The sequence below is a fragment of the Microtus pennsylvanicus genome, chromosome 5 (genome assembly GCF_037038515.1).
Source record: "Microtus pennsylvanicus isolate mMicPen1 chromosome 5, mMicPen1.hap1, whole genome shotgun sequence".
Classification (NCBI taxonomy): Eukaryota; Metazoa; Chordata; class Mammalia; order Rodentia; family Cricetidae; genus Microtus; species Microtus pennsylvanicus.
In genome coordinates this window covers 36,035,090-36,045,105 of record NC_134583.1, presented here as the reverse complement: position 1 = coordinate 36,045,105, position 10,016 = coordinate 36,035,090, and the positions used below count along the sequence as shown (strand labels likewise).

At 46.6% G+C, this 10,016-nt stretch overlaps 1 protein-coding gene across 2 annotated transcripts in view; it reads left to right on the top strand.

Annotated features, from left to right (window-relative positions):
- Positions 1-4,768: 4,768 nt before the first annotated feature.
- Positions 4,769-10,016, top strand: part of Pag1 (phosphoprotein membrane anchor with glycosphingolipid microdomains 1) — a 158,360-nt gene continuing 153,112 nt past the window's right edge. For both annotated transcript variants that reach the window (XM_075971493.1, XM_075971489.1), the window contains exon 1: positions 4,769-4,822. The gene's annotated coding sequence lies outside the window, so the exon portion shown is untranslated. The remainder of the gene's footprint in view (positions 4,823-10,016) is intronic.

The window sequence follows — 10,016 nt, the reverse complement described above, 5'->3', positions numbered from 1 at the left end:
TTTAATTTTAAAGAAAGAAGGAAATATATTCTGGGTACAGCAATCTATCGTGGGTACAGCTTTTTGAAAGAGAAAAGAATATATTCATGCAGTTGCTAGTGTCTGTAACTGAAAACTTCATGAGTGGTACTTTGAGGGTCATTGGATGAAGAAATTCTCAAAGAGCAGGCTCTGCTGGCCATAAGGAATACAAATCTCAGCGAGAGAGACAGAGAATCTGTTATTCTTACCACATAACAATCACGGCTACAAAGAAATAGATTCAAAATGCGACATGGTCAATATTAAGATTCAATCAGTACTACGGCGATATTACATGTTTCATGCTTTAAATGTCAATAATAGTGGCTCAAAACACAATGACAGTAGGCCATATCAATTACTTTTTTGAGCCATGAATTGCTTGAAGTCAATAAGTATCACCCAGAAAAATAATTTGCTGGGACCATGGTAAACTAGAATAAATGTGTGTTTGTCAACTTACAAAATTTAGAACGGCCTAAGCGAAACATGTCTGGCAAACCTGTGACAGGTATCTGCAGAGCATTAACTAAGCAAGAAAGAACTCCCCGGGTGTGGGCGGTACCATGCCACAGGCTAGGGTCCTGGAGTAGAGAGAAAAGAAGGAAGCTGGGAGCCAGCACTCATCTCTCCGGTGTTCTGTCTGGGAATGCAGTGTGTTCAGCTGTCTCATGCCTTCCTCACCATGAGGGACTGTACCCCTCAAACAATGATCCCAAATATCTCTTCCTTCCTTGACTTGTCTTTATTTTGTCACAACAATAAGAAAAGTACAAACATGGGGTTCTTTACTTAGAAGTCACGACATGATATATTCTACTAATTTCTGTTTTAATCAAAATACTCTTATTGGGGAAACTGGACCAGGGGCTGGAGAGATGGCTCTGTGGTTAAGAGTACATACTAGTTTTCGGAGGACCCAAGAGCAATCCCCAGAACCTACATTCAGCAGCTGACAAGTGCCTGTAAGTCCAGTTGCAGGGGATCTAATGCCTTCTGGGATTCTTAGGCATCTCCATACACACGGTGCACACAAACTCACACAGCACAGCCACATAGAGATGAATAAAAATAAATAAAACATTAAAAAAATTTAACCAAATTTATAATCTATGGTGTAGCAGATTCCCTCATTTTAAAGAAATTGTCCTTTTTATGAACTCATTCATTTTTTATTTTATAATCAAAAGAGATTACAGTTACAGTAGGGACAGGCTGACTTCTGTAGTAGATTTTTTTCTGTTCTGCCAGCCAGCTCCCAAATAACCACATGAAGACTCCTTAGTAATTATAAAAGCTCAGCCAATAGTTTAGGCTTGTTTCTAACTAGCTCTTATAACTTAAATTATCCCATTTATATTAATTTACTTCCTTCCTCTTGGCTTTATTACCTCTATCTTATTTTGTATGTCAGACTTGTTCTGTGTCTGGCTGGCTTCTCCCCATGTCTCCTGGTGACTCCACCCATCTTCATTCCGATGTTCTCTTCCTGCCCAACTATTGGCCATTGAGTCCTTTATTAAACCAATGAGAGCAACACATATTCACAGTGTACCAAAAGACTATTGCCGCAACAACACTTGCTTCCAAAACTTTTCAGCCACAGGTCAGGGAACCCTTATTGCTCTTAGAGCAGATGAGGGAGGGTGACTTGATTGGGGGAGGGGGAGGGAAATGGGAGGCGGTTGCGGGCAGGAGGCAGAAATCCTTAATAAATAAATAAATAAATAAAATAAAAAAAAAGAAACCAAAAATATATAAATAATAAATAAAAAAAAAAGAAAACCAAAACTTTTCAGCCTGGGAGTGCATTAATCACGAGAATTAGCTTTGAAACACATTTGAGTTCTCATTGGGTGGTTACATATCCTGATATGAACAATTTGGAAATGAAAACTTATCTCCAGTGAGTAGTTTGGTGAAAGGAGAAAGAGACTGAGTTTGGAGAAAGAGACCGAGACAGGAGACTGCCCTTGCCAGGATTAGTACTTTCTCCTCAATGCCTCTTCCTGGGTAAAATGAGGATGGTGCTTGATCAAGTCCCTGGAGGACATGAGTGTTGTCCCTCTAAATCCCTGGCAAAACTTGTGCTGTGTAACCGCAGGACTATAATGCTCTGGAAACTGCATTTTGCAACCCCAATACACGAAGCTGCGAAATTGGATGGATACAAAAGACATATTTCCTCATTGGAAAATAAACTTTCTAACTCAAAGTTTTGGCAAAGTCTTTAGAAACACATGGAGAGTAAATGCAAGAAGCATTTTCTTCATAGATTCAAATCATTTCCTTAGAGTTATCACAGCCCTGCCTGACATCTGAAACATACATCCACCAGATCAGTCAGCTGATATCCGGAGTGGGCTCTTCTTGTTGCTTCTGCCTTAGCTTTACTTCATTAGATGTGTGTGAGATGCCTGTGCATATACATGTTTATGTGTGTGCATGAGCACACATGCAGAGTCCATTGTTTGATACTGGGTGGCTTCCTCAGCTGCTCTCCACCGGGTCTTTGAGTCAGGATCTTCCGCTGAACCTGGATATCACTGATTCGACTAGATTACCTGGCCATGGAGCCCCAGGGATCAGTCCATCTCCACATCCCCAGATCTAACATTATATATGTGTGTTTCTACGTCTAGCCTCATGAGTTCTAGGGATCCAAGGTCCTCATGTATGTGAGGCGAGCACCTCTCTAACCAAGCCCTCCAGAATGTGTTTTCTATGCATGTAAAATAGATAAAATAACGTTTCATATCTAATTTAGAAGATCATTGTGGGAATCAGTGATGTAATTGTGATGGTTAATCTTGTCAGCTTTCCAAGATTTAGGGTCTCTTCGGAAAGAAGCCTCTGCATGTGTCTGCAAAGGTGTTTCCAGGGAGGTTTACCTCGGTGGGCAGGGCCATACCAAGGGTTGGATATTGGAATAAAGCCTAAGCACCCCAGCATTCATGCCGACTGCAGATGCAGTGTGACCAGCTGCTTCACACCCCTACTTTCTGCACCATTGTAGACTGGACTCTCAAACCATGAATCAAAACAATGGCTTCTTTCCTTGAGTTGCTGTTGCCAAGCAATTTGTTAAAGCAATGATAAAAGTAACTAATACAGTTTGGTAGTGAAATCCACAGTTTTATAAGCTCTTGAGTCAGTGAGCTTCTAACTGAGACAGGAAGTCAAGCCGGATCCTGCAATCTTAGCCCCAAAGTACCTTTCCACACTGAAGATTGGGTCAAAAATCTCCCACACACTCTCCTCTGCAACATAGTAACATTCCCTTCCCAGTTCCTGCTTCCTTTCCCTTGTCATGAGCAATTTTTAGCCAGCCAACTTTATACTCCCTTTAAAAGTGAAACATATGTGTCCAAAAAAGTGAAAGTGTGGATGTTCAAAATCACTAGTACCTTGTTTTCCTGTTAAAGAACTCTTCAGAAATACCCGCAGAGAAACTGGGCGCCTTAGACAAAGGTCTGGCTGGTTTAGCAGTCCTGAGCTCCACATCTGGTTATGTGTTCCTACAACGTCTATCCTCAATTTCAGGGTGTGGGTGTAAAAACATAAACTTCGAAGCCAACAAAACCCCTGTTCGATTTATCTACAGATTGTTTCAGGTAAGATTCTAGGACCCCCACCCCCACCCGCTGTGCCTAGTGGCTAGCCAGAATCGCTGTGAATATGCCTTGGAAATTTGTTCTCCAGAGTTAAAGGCTCTTCCCGCTGATTCTCAAACACACAAACACTTCAGAAGCTGCTCCTGGTTCTCTGCCCTCTAAGTGGCAAGGATGAGGGGCGGGGAAGGCTTGCAGCATTGTGTCATTTTGGACTCTATTTGAGACCCTCTGAGTCTGCATGGGAGGCTCTATATTACCAAACCATCAGGAGATTCCCGAAGCTTGAGGAGCTTCGGGCAATGTTAATTACAACCTGCATACCTGGGCCCCACCTCTCGTGTCTCCTGGGCTTATTTTGGGGGTGCGGTCGGGGCAAAGGGCTCTTACAAGCTCCTCAAGCTCTTACAGTACGTATGGTCAAGATGAAAGAAGGTGTCCCGCAAATTGCAGCTCTTGGGGGTTAAGCAATCACCTGAGTGAAACTTGGCCTTTGTGGGTTGTACCGGGACCCTAAAGCAGTTCCGATACACTGCGTTTTACGAGCCGATGGGCTCAGGAGACAAACTCCAGAGCTTTAGGTTATCAGCTCCAGTTGTGAGCCTTAGCACCTGCCCTTGCAGCAGGCAGCCAACTTCCCTCCGGGCCCGGCCCCGCCCACCCTGCTCGCTCCGCCCTACCCCGCCCGTTAGCCCCGCCCCCGTGACGTGCCGCAGCAGTCGCGAACATGCGCACTGGGTCCCGCCCGCCGCTCCTCGGCGCTGTCATTCTCCGCGGCGCGCCGGCCAGTGCGGACTGCGGTTCCTGCCCGGCGTGCGGGCGCTGTGACTGCTCCTCCGGGGCGGACTGGCGCCTCGGCTGCACGTCGACGCCTCCCGTGCGGGGACTCCGTGGCGTCGCATTCCCTCGGAGCGGGAGACACGCACCTGGAGCTCGGAGCGCAGCTCTCTGGGGCTGGCGGCCGCTACGGCGCTTGCTCCGGTCTCCGGCGCAGTCCGGGTCTCCGCAGCCGCACGGTGCGCACGGGAGAGTGCGCCGCCCCGGGCGCGGTAGAGCCGAGGCGACAAGGACCGGGCGGATCCTGCGCCCCCTGTCACGGGCCACAGAGGGCCAGCCGGGCTGCGCGCGGCGGAGTTGCTGCGCTTCTTAGCGCGCCGAAGCCCCAGAAGACCCCTGCCTCCTGCGAGCCAGTAAGTTGACTGTAGTTTCTGAAGTTGCAGGCAGCGTGGGAAGGACAGGTTTTATTCCTGTAGTGCCAGGCCGAGGTGGCACCTCCTGTTAGCCCGGCTACAGCTGGAGGAGGGAGTGCTGGGCTGCAAAGGAGGGGGGCTTGGTACTCGAGGACTCGAGGCTGGAGTCCAGGGCTGGCTCCTGCCTCTGCTGAACGCGCCAGTTGGAAATGTGCTAGGAGAGACAGGTGCTCCGAGGGCATTGGGCCCGCCGCTAATTGCACATTTTCATCTCCTTGATTCTGCACGGCGTGGGGTCAGGGGCATCCGCCGCCTCCATCCTAGGAGGCTCTGCTGACAGCCCCTCTGAGGACTGGTACATTGCTGCTCAGGCCTGCAGGCTTTCTGTGCATCCCGCTTCACCCTTCCCGTAGGCAGAAGTTGGCAACCTCCCATAATTGGAACCTAGTCCTTTTGGGATAAAACAACTTCTATGTCAGCTGAGTGTTTTGTGCTCTAAGGCAGAGAAAATGAGAAAAGCGATCTGCGCGCTTTAATTCATGTGCTTTAAGAATGTGGGCAAGTCTCAAAGAAAGACATTCGGATGATGGTTGAGTTGTCCTGCATCTCTTATGTAAGCCTCCTGACCGGGTAGCTTTGCATCCACAAGGGCTGCAGCTGTGTCTCCACTCCATTTGTTTCATGTCCAGCTTGAACCGTATTTAATGAAAATGTTGACATGATATAGCGGTTTGTAGTCAGAATCTGGTCAGTCTTTAAATTGGAGTGTCTTCTTTTAATGGGGAACATGGGAAGAACTCGGTGTATTTTTCAAGGCAGTTCAAGGAATTAGATACATAAATCATGCTTTAAAACACCATACACTGTACAGAGAGCATGCTCAGGATCCCCTTAGATAGAACACATCCTCTTTGTTTTAGGAAAAGTAGAGACGACTGTTCGTGCAGACAATTGTTGAGTCTGAAAGTTAAGTGCACTGATGGGTTTAATTATCTTAATAAACAAAGAGCATGGTTTATAGGTAGCTGCAGTGGCCTACTTTGAAGGGTAGAAGTCTTTAACCTTTCTTTCTCAGCTGCCCCCTAGAGATTATTTTAAAGCAGAGCAATGGATTAATGCCATTGATGTTAATACTTGAGTTGATTGAATTTGTAAAAGGAATTCTTTGAAATACCACACAGCCCTGCTGTGTGACTGATAGCAGTGGTTATTATTATAGAGTACTGACCATAGAAGGTGTTACATTAACCGAGTGCTCACGTTGCCTCTGCCTTGTGATTTGTATGCATCCGCAGAGAGAAATACGTATACAGAAAAAGACACACATAAATTTGTTTTTGAAATAAACACTCAGGGATGTGAGTCAACATAAGGTTTATTTAGATGACCTTTAGAAAGAGGTGTGTACATATTAAGGTGTTTCAGTGAAGAAAAAGAAAACCAAGGTGAACTAACTAGTTACAGGCACCTAATTTAAACAGTTTTTATTTTTAAGAATTCTAAGAAAAAAAAAGGTTTTGCTTTAAAAGTTAAAAAGCTAGTCAGCACATTGACTTTATAAGAGCATTGAGTGCTGACCTCAATAAGAAATTTTGGCCAAGTGTGTGCATCAAATAGACTAGCCTGTTGTGTCTAGGGGCCAGGTTGCTGTCTCTGTTGGGGGCATTGAGTCTGGGCAAGTTACAGTTCTGTGCCTCAGTATCCTCATCTGTAAAATGGGTGGGTGTGACAGTAGCTCCTCCCTCATTGTGTTGTGTGAGGATTAAGTGGAATCCTGCATGTGAAGGTATTGAGCTGGTGTCAAGTATATTAGGCTGACTTTGGGGGGGGGATGTTGCTTGCTGTGTGAGGATAAGCTGTAGACACTGTAGCAGCTGGAGGTTTACAGAAGCAGGTCACAGTCTAACAGTGACCTGTAACAGTGAGGATGCTGGCATCGGGCTCACTGCTCCAGCGGTACCTCCCTGCAAGCCGGCAAGGGAGGTGGCTTGTCTCGGTGTTAGAGAGGAGGAAGATGAAGCTGAGATCAAATAATAGCAATTAGAGCTAGTCTGGTGGAAACTGTGTTCTTTGCCTCTGCTGTCTCAACTTGCAAGCAACATAGATGGGTTATTTTCCTCTTTGTCCATGGGAAGTTTGTTTAAAATTTAAAGTATCCAAATTGCCAGTCCATTTCTCCATGATGGGAAGCTATTATCATCCTCCTTGTTAAATACCATCCCTTGGTTGCAGTCCCTTTGGTGCTAGTGTGAGAGAGGTAACAGGGCATTTATGCCTCCTGTGGGAACTCTTTTGTTATTTCTTTCTTCCATATATATATGTGTATCTTGATGCTTCATACTGGAGGTTGATGCAATCTATTCTGCCCCCTGCCTGCCTGTGTAGCTGCTGCGGTGACAGAGAGTCAAGTCGCAGTGTCTCTGAGCGTAGGCCAGTTTCCATGGGGGACTCCACTCAGGCAGGAGTGGAACCTTGTGCTTAGCTTAGACTCAGTGCTCTGGCATGGAAATCATTCCTCCATCCCAGCTATCAGCACACTTCCTTCAGTCTTAGTCAAAGCCATGGGAAGAACTTGTGGGGACTCCATATGAGCCATCTTGGTTTGAAATACCCATGGGCTATTGAGCTTCTTCCCTGAGTCCTAGGTCTATAGTGACTGAGCAGCCGTGGTACTTCTGTGAGTTTCTTAGGTTCACCTCAGTCATTGTGTTCTGGCCTCTTTATCTTCTAGACACTAAAATCTAATTGCTAAAGAAAGTTCTTAGGGAGCGGACTTCCCCAGGTGATTTAATATTTAATGAAACCACCACTGAAAGGTTCCACCCCCTTGTCTCAAGTCAAGCCTCCCAAGAGCGAGTCACCAGTAGGCATCCTCTGGGAGTCTGGAGACCCAATACCACAGCTGCAGTGTGCCGAAAGGACTCCTGCTGCCAACCGAGTCATCTGTCCAGCTCCTGCTGCTGCTGTTTCAGCCTCCTCTTCAGAGGCTACTCATACCCTTTGCCTCTGTCACCTGTTCCCGGTCCACGTTTTCTGGTCAGATGTCTCCCAGGAACATGTCTATAACTTTAGCTAAGTCTGTGAAAATCATTTGCATATGGTTGTTTTATTTCCTGTCTGTGTGATTTCAGTGGATTTTCTGTCACCACTTTTAAATCTACAAACTTTCCCCAGACACCCGGTTTTCTTTGGCTGTCAGAAGGGCTGTGTACAGCATGCAGCCGTACCACCCTTCATCCGCCCTCTTGGTATCTGAAGCCAAACAAGCTTGGTTAGTGCTTGGATGGGGAAGGTCTGTGTGCAAAGTATGCAAAACAGTTTTAATATGGATATAAGTGGATAAAGACCATTTGCTCTTCTCTATTGCCATGCCACCTCTGACTTTTCACTTTGTATTTGAGATGCTGGGAGTTGATTCTGATCTTAGCTTCTGCACTGTATGGAGCCTTGGGAGTTCCGCCTGTTAGTGGTTGTAGAAGCAAGCAGAGATTACACCTCAAGGCCCGGTCTTTGCAGAGTTCAAGGCCAAGGGTTGAGAGAAGACAACCTTGCACTTGATTTCTCTGGGCACTTTTCTGGTCCCTACTGGCCATCCTTTCTGGTAAGAGCTGGAGTGAGTGGCCAGAGGGAGCACCTGCTCCGTGTTAGCTGTGCTGGCAGCATTGTGTCCACTGTTTCTCTCCACCCTCCTCTAGCCTTCGGGGCGGGTCCTGTATTATAGTCGTTCGCAGAAGCAGAAATGGGCCCAGAAAGGTCGTGGGTCCAAGATGACATTAGTGAGTTTTGTAAGAAAAAGTAGAACTCAGAACCTTTTGGTATTCCCACAGAACATCCTCCGGCCATTGTGATAAGTCATGTAGCAGAAACTTCTTCTGCTCTCCGGTACCTTCGCGCCCCCAGCTTGGGCTGGCTGAATAGGAAGTCTATCTCTGTATGTTTGTCGAGATAGAGCTGATTTATGCTAGATCTCAAAACCCACATTTCAGTTTGCGAAAAAGAGAGTGAAACCACGTGTTACTTTGTAAGGAGTACGAAAGCTTCCGGTGACAAGGCGAACTTGCTTCATCTGTGTTTGGGGTCGGATGTTTGCATCATTGTCCTTAGAGAAAGGAGAAGTGGAAAGGCCTAAGATTTTTCTCAAGTGTTTTTTGTTTTGTTTTTAATCTAAAAATCCCTGAGTTACAACAGCGGCTAACACTCTTGGCACGACTATGGTTCTTAAAGGAAATGCCACATACCTAACAAATAGGTTCAAATGTGTCCTCTCTAAATAAGGGCATTGCATCCAACCTCCCATGTCTGTGGTGTAGCCTTCCTGACTCCAGTCCGGAGAGATGACAGAGACTCTACACCCTCTCCCTGAGATAATGCCTCTGTGGTGGTGTGGGGCAGGACAGAGGACAGAGAGACAGACTGACTGCCTCGAAGCTAGCCCAGCACATGCCGGGCAAGTGCTGTGTCACGCCCTGCATCCTCAGCCCATTCCCCTCGATTTCACATCGGAACCAACACCTTTTCAGTTGGAATTGAAAAGTATCGCTGGAACATGCAGGCGTAGTGTTGATGGCTTCCCAATCCCTGCACCAGGCTACAACACTGAATGGTTTTCCAACAAAACTTATCTTAAAACTGTTTTCTCTTTTCTAAACATAGCTCACCAGGGGACAGGAAATTTGATCTGCATGTGCCCTTTATTAGGCTACAGAGCACTCCAGCCCGTGAACGTCATGGAGTGAGCATCGCGGAGTGAGCGTCGCGGAGTGGACTTTAAAGTTGCTGGCAGCTTTATTCCGCCCTCTCCAGTTTCCCAGGTCTCCAGGTGGCCCAGCCCAGCAGAGCATAGGGACCCTTTATCTGCAGGTGGTCCTTTCACCTGCCTTCCTCAGAGTACCAAAAGGTGTGACTGTGTCAACACTGCCGTCACAGGCTGCTGTCACCTGTCATCTTGCCCAGCCAGCCTCAGGGCTGTGTATTTATTCTCTGAGGAATGAGAGTGACCGGATGGCTCCTCATGCACCTGGTTTTGTCTATTTATGACTCCACCTATCACTGTTAAGGCCCCTCAAGCCCTTTGCCTCTAACATGGACCCTTGCTTCTTCACCCAGTAGTGTTGAACATGGGAACATGTTTAAGTGAGTCAGAGGCGATGGAGCCACAAAACAGGTGACTTTTCTTTCTTCTTTTTTTCTTTTT